Source organism: Sciurus vulgaris (genome assembly GCF_902686455.1).
Source record: "Sciurus vulgaris genome assembly, chromosome: 12".
Lineage (NCBI taxonomy): Eukaryota > Metazoa > Chordata > Mammalia > Rodentia > Sciuridae > Sciurus > Sciurus vulgaris.
In genome coordinates, this window is record NC_136473.1 from 50,250,510 (window position 1) to 50,269,722 (window position 19,213).

Genomic DNA, 19,213 nt, shown 5'->3' on the forward strand with positions numbered 1-19,213 from the left:
AATTGAACTGTTATAAAAACTGATGTGGCTGCATCACTGTAGTATGTGGAAATAAATATTTACTTAATATTTGTGTCTATAGAATAAGAACTTAAAATCAGGTTTGTTAAGTATGCAAAAAGTTAAGAAATTGTTAAAGAGAGAATAAAGATTGATTTTCACATCAAAATGGCAACTGAATACAACAAAAATTTCAAACTCCATGACCTTTCTTTAAACACTTTACAAAGATATTAAAATGCAAAGTTTCATAAGTGCTGCAAACTTTGAAATATTGTAAGGTCTTAGATGTGACTGTCTGAGATAATTACAATGGCTGAATAAATCCTCTAGTTCTAGAACTCAAAGTAAAACAGGAAGGATAAACAGGAAGTGTTTTTTTTTTTTCATTCACTGTCCCTGTGTATATTCCACTTCAGAAATGCATTGCCTGCAAGAAGAAAATCTGAATGACAATCAGATTTTCCTTTGTCCTATACCTTTCTCCAATCTCTTCATTTCTTCTAACCAAGCTCCCTTGGCATCCTTGGGACTATATTAATAATGTCTCACTTTACTTTGTCAGTTTTTGAAAAAATGTCTTTGTACTTGTTTTACTTTGCCTTTCACATGACCACAGAATGACTGCTTTAAAAGTCCATGGTCAACATTCAAATCAAGTTGAAATTCAGCATGGTATTCAAAACTCTACATATTATGTGTCTGCTTCAATCCTGGACTGAATTTCGAGTTTTTCAACTTTGAGATGGTGTGGAAACTCATGCCCATTTATTAGTAATGTTTTTTTAATTTTATTTTGAATTTGGATCTTTTCCTGGGCTAACAGTTTGTATTACAGTACTCATGATTCTGGGCAGAAGCAGTGAGCTGCAACTACTGATCAACCCTGAAATCACAAGGAGAAATAGGGAAACTGCAGTGTTTGGTGAGGCAAAGACATCATGTTAAGTAGTTTAGTGTATCAATTTCATTTGAAACTCATGATATTTTCCATCAGGTCTGAATGTCCTTCTCTCTGATCTACGTAGCTAACTCATAACTTTTCCTTCAAAATGCATTCAAGTGTCTCTCCCAAGAAGCCTTCATAATGGGTCTTTCTTCACTGCCTTGAAATATCGCTCCACTTAGACCTCTAACAGTTCCCATTCCTGTGCCCACTGTACCCATGTGTTTTCGGTGTTTTGAAACTGTTATGTTTTCTGAGTGTTTGCTAGATCCATTTAGGAAGAAAGAGAGTGAATTTAGGTAAGCATTTTGACTCTGATGAATGGTTGGTAGGTGTTGGGGGCTATGCCATGCAGACTACGCCAAGAGGACACCTGGCAGCCAGCCAGAAGTTGTTTTGGTCACGTTGGCAGTGAGGAGGTTAATTAACATAAGAACACTCAGGTGATTTGTCATTGGCCATATTCAATTAAGTCCACGCATACAATGCATGCACATGTGTTTTCGAGTGCTCCTGATCATGCCTGCTCGTTTTGACCTTTACCATGATTGGGCAGCTGGCTCCTTGCCTGATCTTCGCATAATTTGCATCAGCCCTACCCTTCACCTCCTGGAGGGGATATAAGCTGCCTCTCCTCGAGCGCTGGGGTTCCAGGTTCGAGGTTCCGGTTCCCGGGTTTCCTGAATCTACAATAAACCGTTCTGAATTCAAGAGCCTCGCTATTCATTTGTCTCCTGTGCCAAATTGACTCTGCCGGATGGTGTCAGGTAGGAAAGGGAATCAAGTGACTCAGGCAAGATTTAGAATTGGTTCTATATTATTTCAAGTTTTCCACAATCACCTTTATTTTAAGTAGTTCAAGATGAATATATTCTCTAGTGCATATCCTTTAATTCACTTCATTGCAGCTTCCATGGGAGAGATAGGACCTAGATCTTTTTCTTGAATATCATAATAATTACTTGCATCAACTTAGACAAGTCAACAAAACTTAATAAAGGAAGTGGCTATTAAAGATTTCCTCTGTAGGTTTTTTTTTATTTTCCCTCCAGCTCTAACGTTATACAGGTCAGATTCTACACTTTTATTATTCAGGTTGTATCCATTTGTACAAGTATTTTAATATGTTGCTTAAAATTTTTCCTCTCAACCTGAACATGTCTTAAGCATAAGTTTAGTTGGAACTTACAGTTTTAGGGGGTCCCAAAGGAGCTTCCAAATTTGATTAAAAGCTTTGTGTATTTACTAGGATTTGTCTACCTACATTGCGGGAAAGCATTCTATAGACTTGCTCCTGAGGAGTTCATGCTGCCTTTAACAATGACTCCCTTGTTGCCATGAGGTGGAGTGGGCAGCAGACACATGGCAGCATGGTCAGTGTCTATAAAGTCTAAATCTTTTCTTTGAACACTTTGGAATAATTTGATGCAAGACCACATTTGGTTTTCAAGGATTGCCATACAAACACACTGAAATTAAGCAATTTATACTGTGATTTTCCACAGGTGACCAAAACCAGACTAAATAATTTAAAATACCAAGGAAAATATCTCTAGAGTAGAAAGGCAATAATTCAGGTATAGCACGAGTTCATGCAGACAAGATGGATCATACTTTCTAACACACTTCTGACCTGTTCTGTTCTGTCATGTTGGCCTCCCAAGAAGAGTGGGTTTTCCATTTTTCTCTTCTCTTCTTTTCTCTTTTCTTCTTCTACTTTCTTCTCTTTCATGTGGTTTTGGTGAAGACATTCTTATTTTTTATTAACTGGGATATTAGAAAGTAAGCTTTGTCAGAAAACATTAGAATCATTGGTAGCAACTTTGTGTTTTTACCTAAAGAAATAATAATCAGTGAGACTATTTTTTAAATTCCTGCATTAAACATATGCTCCAATTTAAACTGGAAGATGCTTTAAGAGAAAAAATTTTTAATAACTTTTTTTACTTCGAATCAATCTAGAAAATAAAACAATGTATTGTATGCCCAAGAAGTATAGACTGTACACGTACAAATTAAAAACAGAATAACAATATAAATTGATATGCATTAACTTTTGTGGAAGAAAAATTTTTTTAAAAAGATGTAGAGGAGTTTGGTATTAACTTTGTGACAAGACAAAGTGAAAAGATTGGGCACTTGTTGAACGTCTGCTAATTGGCAAACCCTGCTGTAAATTCAGACCTAAAATTCACAATATGTATATATTGGGTATATATATTAGGCACATACTATGATAGAAGCAGTAAATGAAAAGATGAAGTAATCTCATCTCACAAGCATTTTCAAACAACATTACCATAGGTAATGATTTTATATGCATCCTTAGGCAAAATGAAAATAATATGTTTGTATAAATCTGTATGTGCAATATCCTTTTATATTCCTAAATGCAATCGAACTATTTACATGAATCTGCACATGGATTTTGGACTATTAATTAATAAATCAGAAAAATTTTGGTATCAGCCTATATAATCCTATCTCGTCACAACATAGTTCTTTTTGAAAACAATATATTTAGTTTAACAATTTTTCTACTGATGCACATATTCATTGTTCCATATTTTTCCTACTGTAAATTATATGGTAATGTACGTTACTCTTCAGGTATCTTAAGTATTTTGATTAGTGTTGTTTTAGTCAGTTTTTTCACCATTGTGACAAAAAGACCGACCAGCAAAATCTTAGAGGCGAGAAAGTTTATCTGGAGGCTCATGGTTTCAGATGTCTCAATCCATAGACAGCCAGGTCCATTCCTCAGGACTCAAGGTGAGGCTGAACATCATTGGGGAAGAGTATGGCAGAGGGAAGCAGCTCACATGGTGATCAGAAAGCAGAGAGACTTCACTCACCAGACACAAATATATACCCCAAAGCCACACCCCCAATGCCCTACCTCCTCCACCACACCCAACCTTCCTTCAGTTTAACCACCTAATTAATCCCATCAGGTGACTAATCCACTGATTGGGTTAAGGTCCTTGTAACCCAATCATTTCTTCTCCCAACCTTCTTGCATTGTCTCACACATGAGCTTTTGGGGGACACCTCACATCCAAACCATAACAAGTGTGTACATAGAAACAAATAATAAAAGTGCAACTGATAAATCAAAATATGTCTGCATTTAAAATTATAATGGGATATCAGGAAGATGGCAGAATAAGAAACCCTGGACCTTCCTTCCCCCTTGAGCACACCAGTCAATAGTAATAGAAAAATTCTTTCACAGGAAATCCAAAAAGTAGTTGAAAGATTATTCCTGCACTCTGGGTGTGTATGAAACTATATACATCCAAGCTGGTGAGGAAATTTCAAACACTTTCTTGCATAATCCCCACCCACCTCCAGTATTGTTCCATATAATTGTCAGGTAAACATTAGCCCCAGCTTCTATTTAGAGAGGGAAAGCCATAGACTATGTGTCTAAGGCCTCAGACTTTCTGAGGGCTACCACAAAGACTGGCTTGTTTTTCAGCCATTTCAGAGTGTTTATGTAACCTGGCAAAATCTAGTTGTCTGGGGCCAGAGATAATAGTATAAGTTAGTAGGTGCAATAGCCTCACATCCTCTCCCCCAGATCAACACAGAGTTGGTGAATGTTCAATTTACAAGTTTCTTCTGGGAGGTAGGGAAGAGTTACAACCCATGTCCAATGATCCAACTTTTCCTGGGACTAGCAAGAGGACTGCGTCCTGTTCAATCTGCATCTAGCACTGACGGGACCACCAGCTGGAGGTCACTGAGAAGAAAGATGGTTATTTGAATTAACGTGCATCTAGTGTCCATGACCCTTTCCCCTGACTCAGCAAGAGTGAAGAGGCAGAAAGCAAAACAAGCAAACCAACAAAACTCCCAGATCTCAACTTCTCTCTGGGGAAAGAAAGAGTTGGACAGAATGTCCAATGATCCAAGTTTTCTGAGGGCTTCCTGAGAAAACACTGGGCTTTGGCATCATTTGATACTAAATAGGATCCAGTATACCCTAAATATCTTGGGACTACAAAGAAAAAAAAGTGGATTGGACTGCAGAAAGTTTGGGTAGGCACCTAGAATCTCTGACCAAACTGATTTGATGAGGGTCCTCTCCGATATGAGGCTAGTCCGTGAAGACTGATAGAGAAGACTGTTTTGCCTAATGTGTAAGGTATTGTTAAGGAATCAAGGAAAATGAAGAAATAAGGAATATGTTCCCCCAAAGGGAAAAAGTAAATTTCTAGAGACTGACCCAAAAGAAGTAGGATTTGCTTGACAGAGAATTCAAAATAACTGTCAAAAATATGCACATAAAACTAAGCAGAAAAATTCATGAGAAAAATGAGAATCTCAACAAAGATAAAGAAAATATTTAAAAGTGCCAAGATTCTTGAACTTAAGAATATAGTAACTGAACTAAAAAATTCACTGGAGATCTTCATTAGCAGACTAAGTTAAGCAAAATAAAGGTTCAGTGAACTTCAGGACTGGTCATCAGAAATTATTCAGTCAGAGGAGTGAAGAGTAATTTAAAAAATAACAACAACAACAAAAAAGAACGAAGAAAGCTACAGGGATTTATTAGATACCATCAATTTCATATACATTGTGAAAGGGTCAGAAGAAGGGAAAGGACCAGAAAGTGCACACTGAAAATTTCCTAAATCTGTGGAACAAAAGGGGCATCCCATTCCATTAGTAAATTCAATTAAAACGTATACAAATAAATCAACACTGAGACACATTATACTAAAATTTTCAAAATTAAAGACAAAAGAGAATTTTGAAAGCAGAAAGAAAAGCAACTTGTTTTGTAAATGGAAACTTACATGAACATAGCAGATTTTTCTATGGACATCAGAGAGTGGAAAGATATCTCAAATTCTGAAAGGGAAAAAATAATCTTCTAATTAAGAATACTATTACTGATAAAACTCTCCTTCAAAAAATGAAGAAGAGATAAAGACATTGTCAGACAAATAAAAACTGAAGTATTTAATCATCACTAGACCTGCATTACAAGAAATCCTAAAAACAAAGACAAGATAGTATAAGAAAGTATAAAACTCATTGGTAAAGGTAAATATATAGACAAACACAGAAGACTGCATTATTGTATTATATAAATTCAAAAGATATAAGAAATAAAAACAACTATAACCAACATGTTAGTGGGGTGGCAGTTATAAAAATGTAGAATTTTCATGTATGATGAAAGCTGATATCAATCTTAAAGTGCAGTGTTATAACAAGATCTTTTACACAAGCCTTATGGTAGCAACAAAGGAAATACCTATAGAATTTACACACACACGTACACACACAAAGAAATCAAAGCACATCAATATAAAACATCAATAAAACATAAAGGACAGCAGAGAAATAAAGAGGGACAAAAGAACTATAAGATAAATGAAAAACCATTAATAAAATGGAAATAATCCTTCAAAGTAAGTGGATTAAACTCCCCAATCATAAAAGAGTAATTGAATGGATGAAATTAAAACAAGATAAAACTGTATGCTATTCATAAGAAACTCACTTAGATATAATAACATGCATAGACTGATAGTGAAGAGATGGAAACAGATATTACACACAAATGGCAACTAAAAGAGAGAGGTGAGTGGGTTATAGTTACATCCAATAAAATAGGCTCAAATCACAACTCTTAAAATATACAAAGTACTTTATGCAATGAAAAAGGTGTTGATTTACCAGGAAGATATACAAATTACAAATACTGTATGTACCCAATATCAGAGCACTTAATCATTTGAAACAAATATTATCAGAACTAGTAGGAGTAGCTAGCAATACAATAATATTATGAGACTTTAAAAGTCCCATTTTCAATAATAGATAGAACAACTATATTGAAATAATAATCAGCAAAAATGGTAACAGCAAAGCAGAGTTGAACAGCACTGTAGGACAAATGGATCTCATATTCCACTCAAGAGCAGTAGAATACACATCCTTCTAAAGAATACACAAGGAACATTCTGAAGAATAGATCATGTATTAGATCAAAAAACAAGTCAACTAATTTGAGAAGATTGAAGTCACAACAGGTACCCCTTCTGAACATAATGTAATGAAAGTAGATATCAATAGTTGAATGAAAACTGGAAACTTTAAAAATGTGTGGAAATTGACACGTTTGAACAAAGGATCAAAAATGATATCAAAAGGAAAATTAAAAATATTTGAGACTAACAAAAACAAAAATATAGCATACTACAACTAATGTAGCAAGCACAGTATGGAGGAATTATTATAGTGAAAATTGCTATTTAAAAGAGAAAAAATATCTAAATTACCTCACCTCACACTATAAGGAAACCGAGAAGAAGAAACTAAGGTTACAGTTGCAGAAAGAAAGAAAGAATAAAGATTAACCCAGAAATAAACAAAGTAGAGAATAGGGGGGAAAAAAACAGAAAGAATCAATGAAACTTAAGAATTGGGGTTTTTTTGTTCGTTTGTTTGTAGCCTCATCTTTATTTGGGAAGGGGAGAAGGGAACTCGTGGGTCGCCCCGACACCCTGCGTGTCCAGCTAAGCTCTCTGCGCTTCGCCCCCTCATGGTCCAAGGGAGGGGACCAGGTGGCTGGGGGCGTCTGCAACTGACCGGGGAGGCGGAGGCGGAGGAGGAGCAGGTAGGTGCTGGGCCACTCGGGTGCCCGGCGCGAGGGGTCGCATGCAGTGCCAGGGTGGGCGGCGGCGGCGTGTGCGGGAGGGGAGTGCTGGGAGTCTGGGGTTTCTTGAGGTTCTGCTCCCGCGGACTTGGTCCCCGGGTTGTCCTCCATCCCTCCGCATGGCCCACCTGGGCAGGTGTCACCTGTTCAGGCTGCGGGGGAGGAAAGAGGTCGGGCTGGGCGGGAGCCACGCCAGGGGGCTGTGTCGCAGGGCCCCGGCCCCAGCCGGCGCGACCATAAATACCGCGGAGCCTGGCCGACCCGAGCTACGCCGGCCACACGGCTGCACTGTGCGAGTCCCGGCCTGTCCCCCTGTGTCCCCTTCCACCCTCCCCGGCCGGCCAGCCGCAGCAAATCCGACTGTTCCCCGTCGTCCTCCTGGTGGGCGTCCCCGTCGTGGCCGTTTTTGTCCTTAGAGAGGTGCGCCTGCGAGCCCAGCGCCGACAGTGACAGCAGGCGGGTGCCCGCGCTCAGGGCCGGCAGCGACCCGGGCTGCAGCCCTACCGGCAGGGGCGTCAGGGGCAGCGCCAGGGCCTGGAGCTGGACAGCCGGTGCGCCTGGAGCTGCTGTCGGATGGTGGAGTTGACCTCAGGCGCAATGACCTGCTTGGCCCTCTCGATAGCTCCCAAGACCTGCTGCTGGTGCTCCTGGGACAGGTAGGGCAGGACCTGGGCACAGATGCCCGTTGGGTCTCTTGACGATTTCAGCCTGCTTGTGCATCTCGATGTTCAGGCATCTCGCAGTACATCACATAATGACGCTGCACTCAGACTTCTCACTGGCCAGCTTGTCACACTCCAGCTTCAGGCTGTGGTACTGGGCCTGCAGGAGCTGGAACTCGTCTTTTATGGGGTCGCAGGAGTCCGTGGTGGTGAACTTGAGCTGGCTGGGGTAGGTGCGAGGAGCCGGCTTTGTGGAAATATCATGTCGGGCACGGCGGGGGCACGCTGCGCCCTGGCTGTGCTTCAGGCTCAGGCTGCTCCAGGCGCCAGGCGGCCATCCGCAGCTCCGGGGCCGCAGCCTCAGCGCCAGGTGGCGCCCGCTTCCTCAAGAATTGGTTTTGAAAACTCTACACCAACAATACAAATAATCCAATCGACAAATGGGCTAAGGAAATGAACAGACACTTCACAGAAGAAGATCTACAAGCAATCAACAAACATGAAAAAATGTTCAACATCTCTAGTAATAAGAGAAGTGCAAATCAAAACCACCCTAAGATTCCATCTCACCCCAATTAGAATGGCGATTATCAAAAATAAAAGCAACAGGTGTTGGCGAGGATGTGGGGAGAAAGGTACACTCATACATTGCTGGTGGGGCTGCAAATTAGTGCAGCCACTCTGGAAAGCAGTGTGGAGATTCCTTAGAAAACTTGGAATGGAACCACCATTTGACCCAGCTATCCCACTCCTTGGTCTATACCCAAAGGACCTAAAATCAGCATACTACAGAGATACAGCCACATCAATGTTCATAGCTGCTCAATTCACAATAGCCAGATTGTGGAACCAACCTAGATGTCCTTCAATTGATGAGTGGATAAAGAAACTGTGGTATATATATACAATGGAATATTACTCTGCCATAAAGAACGATAAAATTATGGCAGTTACAGGCAAATGGATGAAATTGGAGACCATCATGCTAAGTGAGATAAGCCAATCTCAAAAAATTAAAGGACGAATGATCTCACTGATAAGTGGATGATGACACATAAGAGGGAGGGTGGGGGGAGTTAGTGTTAGGGTTAGGGTTAGGGTTAGAGTTAGGGAGGGGGACAAGAATGGAGGAAGAAAGGACTGTTTAGAGGGAAAAGAAGGGTGGGAGGGGGGAAGGGAAAAAATAATAGAATGAATCAAACAACATTATCATATGTAAATTTATGATTATACAAATGGTATGCCTTTAACCCACGTACAAACAAACAACATGTATCCCATTTGTTTACAATAAATTAAAAAAGAAAAAAAAAAAGAATTGGTTTTTGAAAAAATAAGCAAAATTAACAGATCTTTATCTAGGCTAAGGAACAAAGCAGAAGAGAGAAAAGTCTCAAATAAAATCAGAATGACAGAGGAGATCATTTAACTGATGCTGCTGCAATGAAAAGGATAATGAGAATATTATGGACGATTATACACCAAAGAGTTGGATAATCTAGAACAAATGGATACTTTACTAGAAACCCAGCTTACCAAGACTGAATTATGAAGAAATAGAAAACCTGAACATGTCTGTCAGTAATGAGGTTGAACCAATCATCAAAAACATTTCAATGAGGAAAAGCTCAGGACCAGGTAGCTGCACTGACAAACTCTACCAAATATTTTAAAAAGAATTAAATCTAATCCTGCTCAAACTTTTCCAAGAACTAGAAGAGGAGGAAACACTTCCAAAGTGATCTGATGTGGCCAGAATTATCCTAATACCAAAGTCAAAGACACTATAAAGGAAAGGAGAACTACAGGCCAATAATCCTGATGAACATATATTTAAAATTTTTTAAGAAGCCTTAATAAATGAAATTTAATAGCATATTTAAGGATCATACACATGGCCAAGTGAGATTTATTTCTAAGATACAAGGAAGGTTAAATATATCATCAATTAATATGATACACTCCTTGAACAAAATAAAGGATAAAAATCATATGATTATCTCAACAGATATGGAAAAAGCATTTCACAAAATTTGACAAACTTTCATGAGCAAAACTCTAAACAACCTAGGAATAGAGAAATTGCCTCAAAATTATAAAGGTTAAATTTTAAAAGCCCATGGGTAATATCATACACAATGATGAAAAACTAAAAGGCTTTTTTCTAAGATCTATAGAAATGTATGTCTGCACTTACCTCTTCTATTCAACATAGTAATCAAATTTCTATCGAGTGCAATTAGGCACTTGTAAAAGATATCCAAGTCAAATAGGGAGAAGCAAAATTATCACTGCATGCAAATGACATAATCTTATATATAGAAAACTCTAAGGTGCCATCAAAAAATGATTGAATTAATAGATGAATTCAGTAAAGTTGTAGGATGCAAAATTCATTGTGTTTGTATATACTGATAACAAATAGGAAATCAGAAAAACAATCCCATTTACAATAGCACCAAAACAATAAAATACTTAGTAATAAAGAGATGAAATAATTTTACACTAAAAAGTATAAAAACATTGATGAAAGAAATTAAAGAAAAATCAAACAAATGGAAAGACATCCTTTATTCATGAATTGGAAGACAATACTGTTAAAGTGCTCACACTAACCAAAGTGATCTATAGATTTATTGCTGTCCCTATGATGTATTTTACAAAAATAGTAAAACAGCACTAAAATTTCTGTAGATCCTCTAAGGACCCTAAAAGGATAAAATAGTCTCAAACAAGAAGAACAAAGAACTTTTCCTAACTTCAGCATACATTACAAGGATATAATAATTAAATAGCATGGTAGTGGCATTAAAATAGACATATCAACCAATGGTCTAGAATAGAAAGCCCAGAAATCAATCCCCATCTTTATACTCAACTTATTTTTGGTAAGGGTTCCAAAAATATTCAATGGATAAAGAATAGTGTCTTCAACAAATGATACTGGGAAAACTGGATAACTATGTAAAAAAGGATGAAAGTGTATTACTATCTTGTGCCGTATTCAAAATCAATTGAAGACCTAAAAGGCAGACCAGAAATCTCAAACATCCAGAAGAAAGCATGTGAAAGAGCTTTGTGATATTAATCTCACAATAATTTCATAGATGTGACCCCAGAAATACAGATAACAAAAGCAAAATAGGTAAATGGGACTACATTAAATGAAAACTCTTTCTCACAACACAAGAAATAATGCACAAAGTAGAAAAGCAACAGATGTTTTGGAAGAAAATATTTGCAATCCACTTATCAAGTAAGGAGTTAATTTCCAAAATATATAAGGAATTCTCACATTCACTGGTGTGAAAATAAAACAAATTAAACAAAAATTGATTCTTAAAAAATGGGTTAGGAACCTGAATAGATATTTCTCCAAAGAAGACATACACATGGATAATAGGTCTAGAAAAGATGATGAAAAACAGTAATAACCAGGAAAATGCAAATTAATGGCAAAATGAGAAATTATTTCACACTGTTAGAATGACCATGATCAAGAAACAAAAGACTAAATGTTGATAAGGATCTAGAAAAATTGAAACCTATTGTACATTGTAAGTGGGAATGATAAATGGTGTAGTAGTCACTGTGGAAAGCAGTATGGAGATTCTTCAAAACATTAAAAATAGAGCTACCATATGATTCAGAATTCCCACTTTAGGGTATAAATACAAAGGAATGAAATCAGAAGAATCTCAAGTGATATTAGTATTCCAGGGTGCTGCAGCACTATTCACAATAGCCAAGACCTGGAAAACATCTAATGTCCATTGTAAATTGAATAAATTAAGAAAATATGCTGTATAAATGCTGCAAAATATTAACCTTAGAAAAGGAAGGAATACTAAAATATGTCATGATGTGTATGAAAATTGAGTACAAGTGAAATTACCCAGTCCAGGACCAAGATTACATGAGTCCATTTACCTGAGGAATCTGATGTAGTCAAACACATAGAATCAGAAAGTGGAGTGGTACTTGCTGGTGACTTGGGCCAGGAGGAGATGAGGACATGCTGATCATTAGGCATAAGATCTCAATTATGCAAGATTTGATTCTTAAATCATTAAGTTAATTTCAGCAGAATGCTGGAGAGTCCATACTTTTGGTCAAGGGTTATACCAATGGCTATGTAGAAAAGTTAACTAGTTCTTAAATTCCAAGTCAGAAAAAAAATTCTTAAGTGTATTTTAAAAATCTAAATCAAGATGAAGGCTGATGGTGAAATTTTCCTTCTAAGACAGAAGAGAAATTGAATAGAGAAGTCATGAAGAATAATAGGTCAAAAAATGTATTCTTTTACTTGCATTTGCTTTTAACCAGGTACTTATTGAGTCATCTTACTGTGAATGAGACATTATGATAAGGGACCTAGAAAGCACAAGAAACTAGAAGAGGATTGTGGTTCTCAAGGAATTCACAGTTATGTATTCAAGAGGAAAAAACAATCTCAGAAAACCCTATAAATTAGCCTGTAATTGTCAAATAAAAATTACCATAAGTGAATGCCCAGGATCCAAATATGAGAGATTTAGACAAGGAAGGGTTTATAAAGAATATAAAATTTAAAATGGAGCTAAACTCTGAAGAGGTAATGGAAGGAAATTCCTGTGGTAAAGCAAACCCTATTAATTAATATGAGGTTTAATAACAGCATTGTTTTATAGGTTAGGTCCTTCAGAAATGAGTTGTTTAGAGAAACTCAAATTTCTCTTTTTCTTTCTCCTTTAAAAATTTTTCCTAGGTTCAAATGCAGAGGGGCATTTGTTTTGTTGTTTTTCATTTTGGTACAAATACCATTTTGTGCAAAAACTATAGATGAGAACTGACAGAATTTAAAACACTTTCACCTGTCTTGTTATCATACTATATTATGTGGTATGTGCTAGGTGTGTTGTATACGTTGTTTCATGACCTTTCTTTTGTCACAAGACCTTTGACCTTTATTAACAGTGTTATGAAATGTGATACAGAATCACATTTCAGGGCTGCCTACATCAGCATGAAGGTGACCTGAAATAATGGTATAAATGGAAGAGTCTTAAAAGATCTTATTCATCCAACTTATCAGTCATGGTGCCCTCAAATTTTGCCATGAGATTCTCTCCTCTGAGTTAGAGCAGAGGTCTGCTAGTTATTACCCATGGTACAAATCCAACCCATTCCACTTTTGTATAGCTTGTAAATTCAAGAGTACTTTAAGTTTTTTTTAAATGTCTGATTAAAATAGAAGACTATTTTTGTGACAAATGAACATTTTATCACATTCAAATATCATGACCCATACATCACCGAGCAGGGGGAACTTGGGTGTCACAATGATAGACTTGAGTAGGTGCAAAAGAAACTGTAACATCCACAAAATATAAAATATTGACTATTGTATTTCTATTTTACAGAAAATTTTGTCAACCTCCAGGTAAGAGGATTTTTTTGAAGGGTCATATTTTAATGTGTGGCCAAGATAAGGAAATTATTAACATTTTAACACCCATACTAAGCTATTCCTGAATTTTTATAAGAAAGAAGATGACTCTGATAGGCTCCATAGCTTTCTCCGCCTTTTCCCTCAGTCTCAGTATCTTCACAATAGTGTAAATGTGGGAAAGTTAAGGATATTAGAATCAATTTGTAATACAGTTGTGTTAGGCAGTGTTCTATTACTATAAAAAATGAGACAATCAAATTAAAAAGAGGAAAGGTATATTTTGGCTCACAATTTGGATGTTTCCGTTCATGTTTGATAGGCTCCATTACTTTTGGACCTTGGTGGGTAGTACTTCATGGTGGGAGTGTTGGGTGGAATGGGCTACTTCCCTTATGGCGGCTGTGATGCAAAGAATAAAGGAAGAGGAAGACTTCTACAGTCCCTTTGAGGGCATGTCCCCAGTGACCTCACTTTCTCCCACTACCTGCTATTAAGGGTTTGACTGAGGCAGGAAGATAGGTCTTCCATAGGCAGCCAGGGTAAGGGCCCTGGAGAAGGAAAGGAGGGGAGGGGGACATCAAAACAACCTGAAAGGAGGCATCATCCTGGGAGAACATCCGGTGGCTTTCTACTCACTGACAGATGAAACCACAGTGACTCCACCTTATTTAGAACACCTATTTCTGTTCCTCACAGCTTCAGACATAGCCACCCTTCCTTAGTTACCCTTGCCCCTACCCTAGCAACAGCCAACCACAGAGTAGACCCTTACCTGAAGTGCCTCCTCTCCCCAACAGAGGAGTCAGACCACACAGTTGGACCTGTCCGCTTAATTATGTAAATAAGGGATTGAAATTATGCACTTCTGATTGGTTTATTAAACTCAGAGCTTGAAGAACTCAGTTGGTCCTTGATGGCATCCCTCACACCACCAATAAACTGTGCTGCGCCATTAGCTATACCTTTAAAAATCCCTAGACAACAGACACCCTCTGGCATGCCTTTCTTGGAGCCCATCCCCTTTGGGAGCTCTGCTTTCTTTTGCTTTTCTAGTAAATCCTGTTACTTTGCTCTCACTCTTGTGCCTGTGGATTTCATTCCTTGAATTTGTAAGACAAAGAACCTGACTGCCTGCATTACAGTCTGCCAATAGTACCATGGGCTGACAACCACACATTTAAAACAGGGCCTTTTGGGCCGGGATGTAGCTCAGTTGGTAGAGTGCTTGCCTCACATGTATGAAGGCCCTGGGTCCAATTCCCAGCACACACACAATAAAACGAGCCCATTGAGGAGACTTACCCAAACCATAGTATGGCTAAAACTTTCTCATCTCTCCTGCCTCAGGACTGGGATCCCAGGAGTCATTTGATTAAAGATTTTCAACTTCCCAGATTTCTTCTGGGACCTTCCTTACCTGTTTTGCTTTCCCAAAAAAGTCCCTCTTTTCCATTTCTTCATCCAAAGAAAAGTTGAGGCATAACCCTTGACCAATGATTCCCAAATCCTGGTCTGTGGACCTCTGGAATCTCTGAGATCCTTTCAAGGGATCCAGTACATCAAACTATTTGGATAGTAATACTAAGATGCTACTTGCTTTTTTTTCCATGTGCTTGTTTGCACTGATGATATAGAGTAGATGTGGGCAAAAAAATACATCTGCTTGAATGAAGAACCAAAGTGTCGACAGACTGTGCCTTCCCCCTGGAGGATGCAGGATCACGGTGCCATCTTAGGAGTACAGAGCAGCCCTCATCAGATGACTGAATCTGCTAGAGCCTTGGACTTGAACTTCGCAGCCTCCAGAACTTGAGGTTGAAGGGAGCTGTACAGTCATCTGCTGCCCTTGGTTCTTAATCTGCAGCCTATGAACTTTTTGCATAAGTAGAATTCAAGGAGTTTGAGAATGACCGTAGACCACCAGTGGAGCGCCAGCTGCCTGCCAGTGCCTGGAAGTTCACTGTGAAAGTACCTGCAGGTTTGTTTACAGGTGGCTGCCGCCATTTTGAGACAACAGCCAGGCCCCATAGGACCCCAGGCTGGACTGACTGAGCCCCATCTCCAGGAGCCCCTCAGCCTGACCAATCACTGGCTGCCTCCAGGGTGTTCACATCGACTCACAGCTCCCTGCTGCCAGGACCCCCAGACCAACTGACTGCATCTATCACCAGTACCCCAGACCCACTGATTACACTTGGCCTCCAGGATCCCACAACCAGACCAAACACACCAGACCTCCAGGACCCCTGCCTGACCAACTGCACCCTGCCTCCAGGATCTCCAGCCAACCATGTCCACACCCTTAGCTGCAGCTCCCCATTTGCCAACACATTTGGAAGCCAGAGTGGCCATCTGGGATAATTCTGGAAGCCGGAGCTCCGATCTTTAGGTGGGGCAAATCCCATCCTGAGATGCCTGCTGGAGACTTGAAGCTCATTGTCAGGTACCTTTCATGCATCAGGTTACTGAAGACTGGGAAGTTTAAATACTATATGACTGTTATAGTGTAGATTTTCTTTCTTCTGCTTCTTGAACAATTTTAAGTTTTTATTTCTTTACTTTTTTTGGCTTTCTTTTCCTTTTGTTTACATGTTCCCTCAGAGTTTCTTTCTCCCTTTTTGCATGCTAACATCCAATTTCTTTTGATTACACTCTCTGACCCTTTCTATTATCTAAAATTCTGTATATTCTTTTCTTAACCCAGTAACAGCTATATCCTACATCCCTCTGCATCCTCTTTGTCCTCCATTAGAAACTTCAGACCTTATTGAAATCTGCTTGTTTTACTGAAGATAATAGTTGAACTCATTCTGTTCATTATGACAATACTGTTATTGTCCTCATAGGAGCTATTTGGTCTAGGATTGCATAGTGTCTGAATTGGGCACTGCTAATATTGATCTCCCCTTAAAGAAAAAGTTTTGGAAACCTATAGGGCCACTATAAGCTATAGGGGGGAATCTGCAATACCCCAAATCTGCACTGCTAGAGGGGAAGATACATGAACAACACAAAAAAACAAGGGAAGAAAATGATCCAAACAAATCTAGATTCTATATTAATAGAATCCAATGACAGTATGTTAGAAGAAATGTCAGAAAAGGACTTCAGATTATACATGATTAAGATGATTCACAAAGCAAAGGATGAGATAAGAGAGCAAATGCAGGCAATGAATGATAATACCAAAAGCAGTTGAACAAGTGCAGGAAGCAAAAGATCATTTCAACAAAGAGATAGAAATTCTCAAAAAAAAAAACAAAAAAAAAAAAAAACAAAAAAAAAAAAAACAAAACAAAAAAAAACAAAAAGGAAATCCTTGAAATGAAGGAAACAATAAACCAAATAAAAAACTCAATGGAAAGCATCACCAAAAGACTAGACCACATGGAAGACAGAACCTCAGACAGTGAAGACAAAATATTTAATCTTGAAAATGAAGTTGCCCAAACAGAGAAGAAGATGGTAAGAAATCATGAACAGAATCTCCAAGAACTATGGGACATTTGTTAAAGAACAAATTTAAGAATTGTTGGGATTGAGGAAGGCTTAGAAATACAAACCAAAGGAATGAACAACCTATTCAATGAAATATCAGAAAATTTCTGAAACCTGAAGAATGAAATGGAAAATCAAAAACAAGAGGCTTACAGAACACCAAATGCACAAAATCACAACAGATCGACACCAAGGCACATTATAATGAAAATGCCTAACATTCAAAATAAAGACAGGATTTTGAAGGCTGTGAGAGATAAACATCAGATTACATATAGGGGAAACCAATACAGATAGCAGCCAACTTCTCAACCCAGACTCTAAAAGCTAGAAGGGCCTGGAACAACGTATTTCAAGCTCTGAAAGAACATGGTTGCCATCCAAGAATGCTATACCAAGCAAAACTAACCTTCAGATTTGAAGATGAAATAAAATCCTTCCATGATGAACAAAAGTTAAAAGAATTTACAAATAGAAAGCCTGTGCTACAGAATGTTCTCAACAAAATATTCCATGAGGAGGAAATGAAAAACAACAATGTAGGTCAGCAAAGAGAGGAACTACCTTAGAGAAAAACCACTCAGAGGAGAAACCAAGCCAACTTAAAAACCAAAAAGAAGCCCAAATGACTGGGAATATAAATCATATCTCAATAATAACCCTGAACGTTAAGGACCTGAACTCATTAATCAAAAGACATAGACTTGCAGAATGGATTAAAAAGAAAGACCCAACAATATGCTGCCTGCAAGAGACTCATCTCATAGAAAAAGACATCCACAGACTAAAGGTGAAAGGATAGGAAAAAACCTACCACACACATGGACTCAGTAAAAAAGCAGGGTTTCCATCCTTATGTCATCAGATAAAGTTGACTTCAAGCCAAAGTTAGTCAGAAGGGTTAAAGAAGGACACTTCATACTGCTTAAGGGAAACTTAAATCAGGAAGACATAATGATAGTAAATGTTTATACCCCAAACAATGGTATATCCCTATACAGCAAACAAATCCTTCTCAATTTCAGGAATCAAATAGACCACAACACAATAATTCTGGGTGACTTTAACACACCACCATCACCACTAGATAGATCTTCCAAACAAAAACCAACCACAGAAACCATAGAACTCAATAACACAATCAATAACCTAGACTTAATAGACATATATAGAATATTCCATCCATCAATGAGCAGATTCACTGTCTTCTCAGCAGCACATGGAACCTTCTAAAAAATAGACCATATGTTATGCCACAAAGCAGCCCTTAGGAAATGCAATAAAAGGGAGATACTCCCTTGTGTTCTATCAGATCATAATGAACTGAGAGTAGAAATCAATGACAAAATAAAAAAGAGAAATTACTCCAACACCTGGAGACTAAATAATATGCTATTGAATGAAACATGGATAACAGGAAACATCAGGGAGGAGATATAAAACTCTTAGAGGTCAATGAGAATTATGATACAACATATCAAAATCTCTGGGACACTATGAAAGCGGTACTAAGAGGAAAATTCATTACATGGAGCGCATTCCAGAAAAGAATGAAAAGTCAACAACTAAATGACCTAACATTACAGCTCAAAGCCCTAGAAAAAGAAGAACAGAATAAGAGCAAAAGTACTAGAAGACAGGAAATAATTAAAATCAGAGCTGAAATAATGAAATTGAAACAAAAGAATCAATTTAAAAGATTGACAAAACAAAAAGTTGGTTCTTTGAAAAAGTAAACAATATAACAAACCCTTAGCCACAGTAACAAAGAGAAGGAGAGAGAAAACTCAAATTACTAAAATTCATGATGAAAAAGGAAACATCATGACAGACACCACTGAGATACATAACATAATGAGAAGCTACTTTGAAAATCTGTATTCCAACAAAATAGAAACTACCGAAGACATTGACAAATTTCTAGAGACATATGCTCCTCCCAAACTGAACCAGGAGGACATACACAATTTAAACAGATCAATATCAAGCAATGAAAT

The 19,213-nt window shown here is 38.0% G+C and overlaps 1 protein-coding gene and 1 pseudogene across 2 annotated transcripts in view; one reads left to right on the forward strand and one right to left on the reverse strand.

Moving 5' to 3' along the window:
- The window catches only part of LOC306641943 (uncharacterized protein), a gene marked incomplete at its 5' end in the record, with an annotated part of 437,033 nt that overhangs the window by 99,892 nt on the left and 317,928 nt on the right, over window positions 1–19,213 (forward strand). The gene's annotated exons all lie outside the window — the stretch shown is intronic.
- Window positions 7,408–15,722, reverse strand: LOC306641394 (TLE family member 5-like; annotated as a pseudogene). The gene is made up of 2 exons: window positions 15,707–15,722; window positions 7,408–8,534 (listed from the first exon to the last, which is right to left on the reverse strand). The product of its transcript is annotated as a TLE family member 5-like (transcript).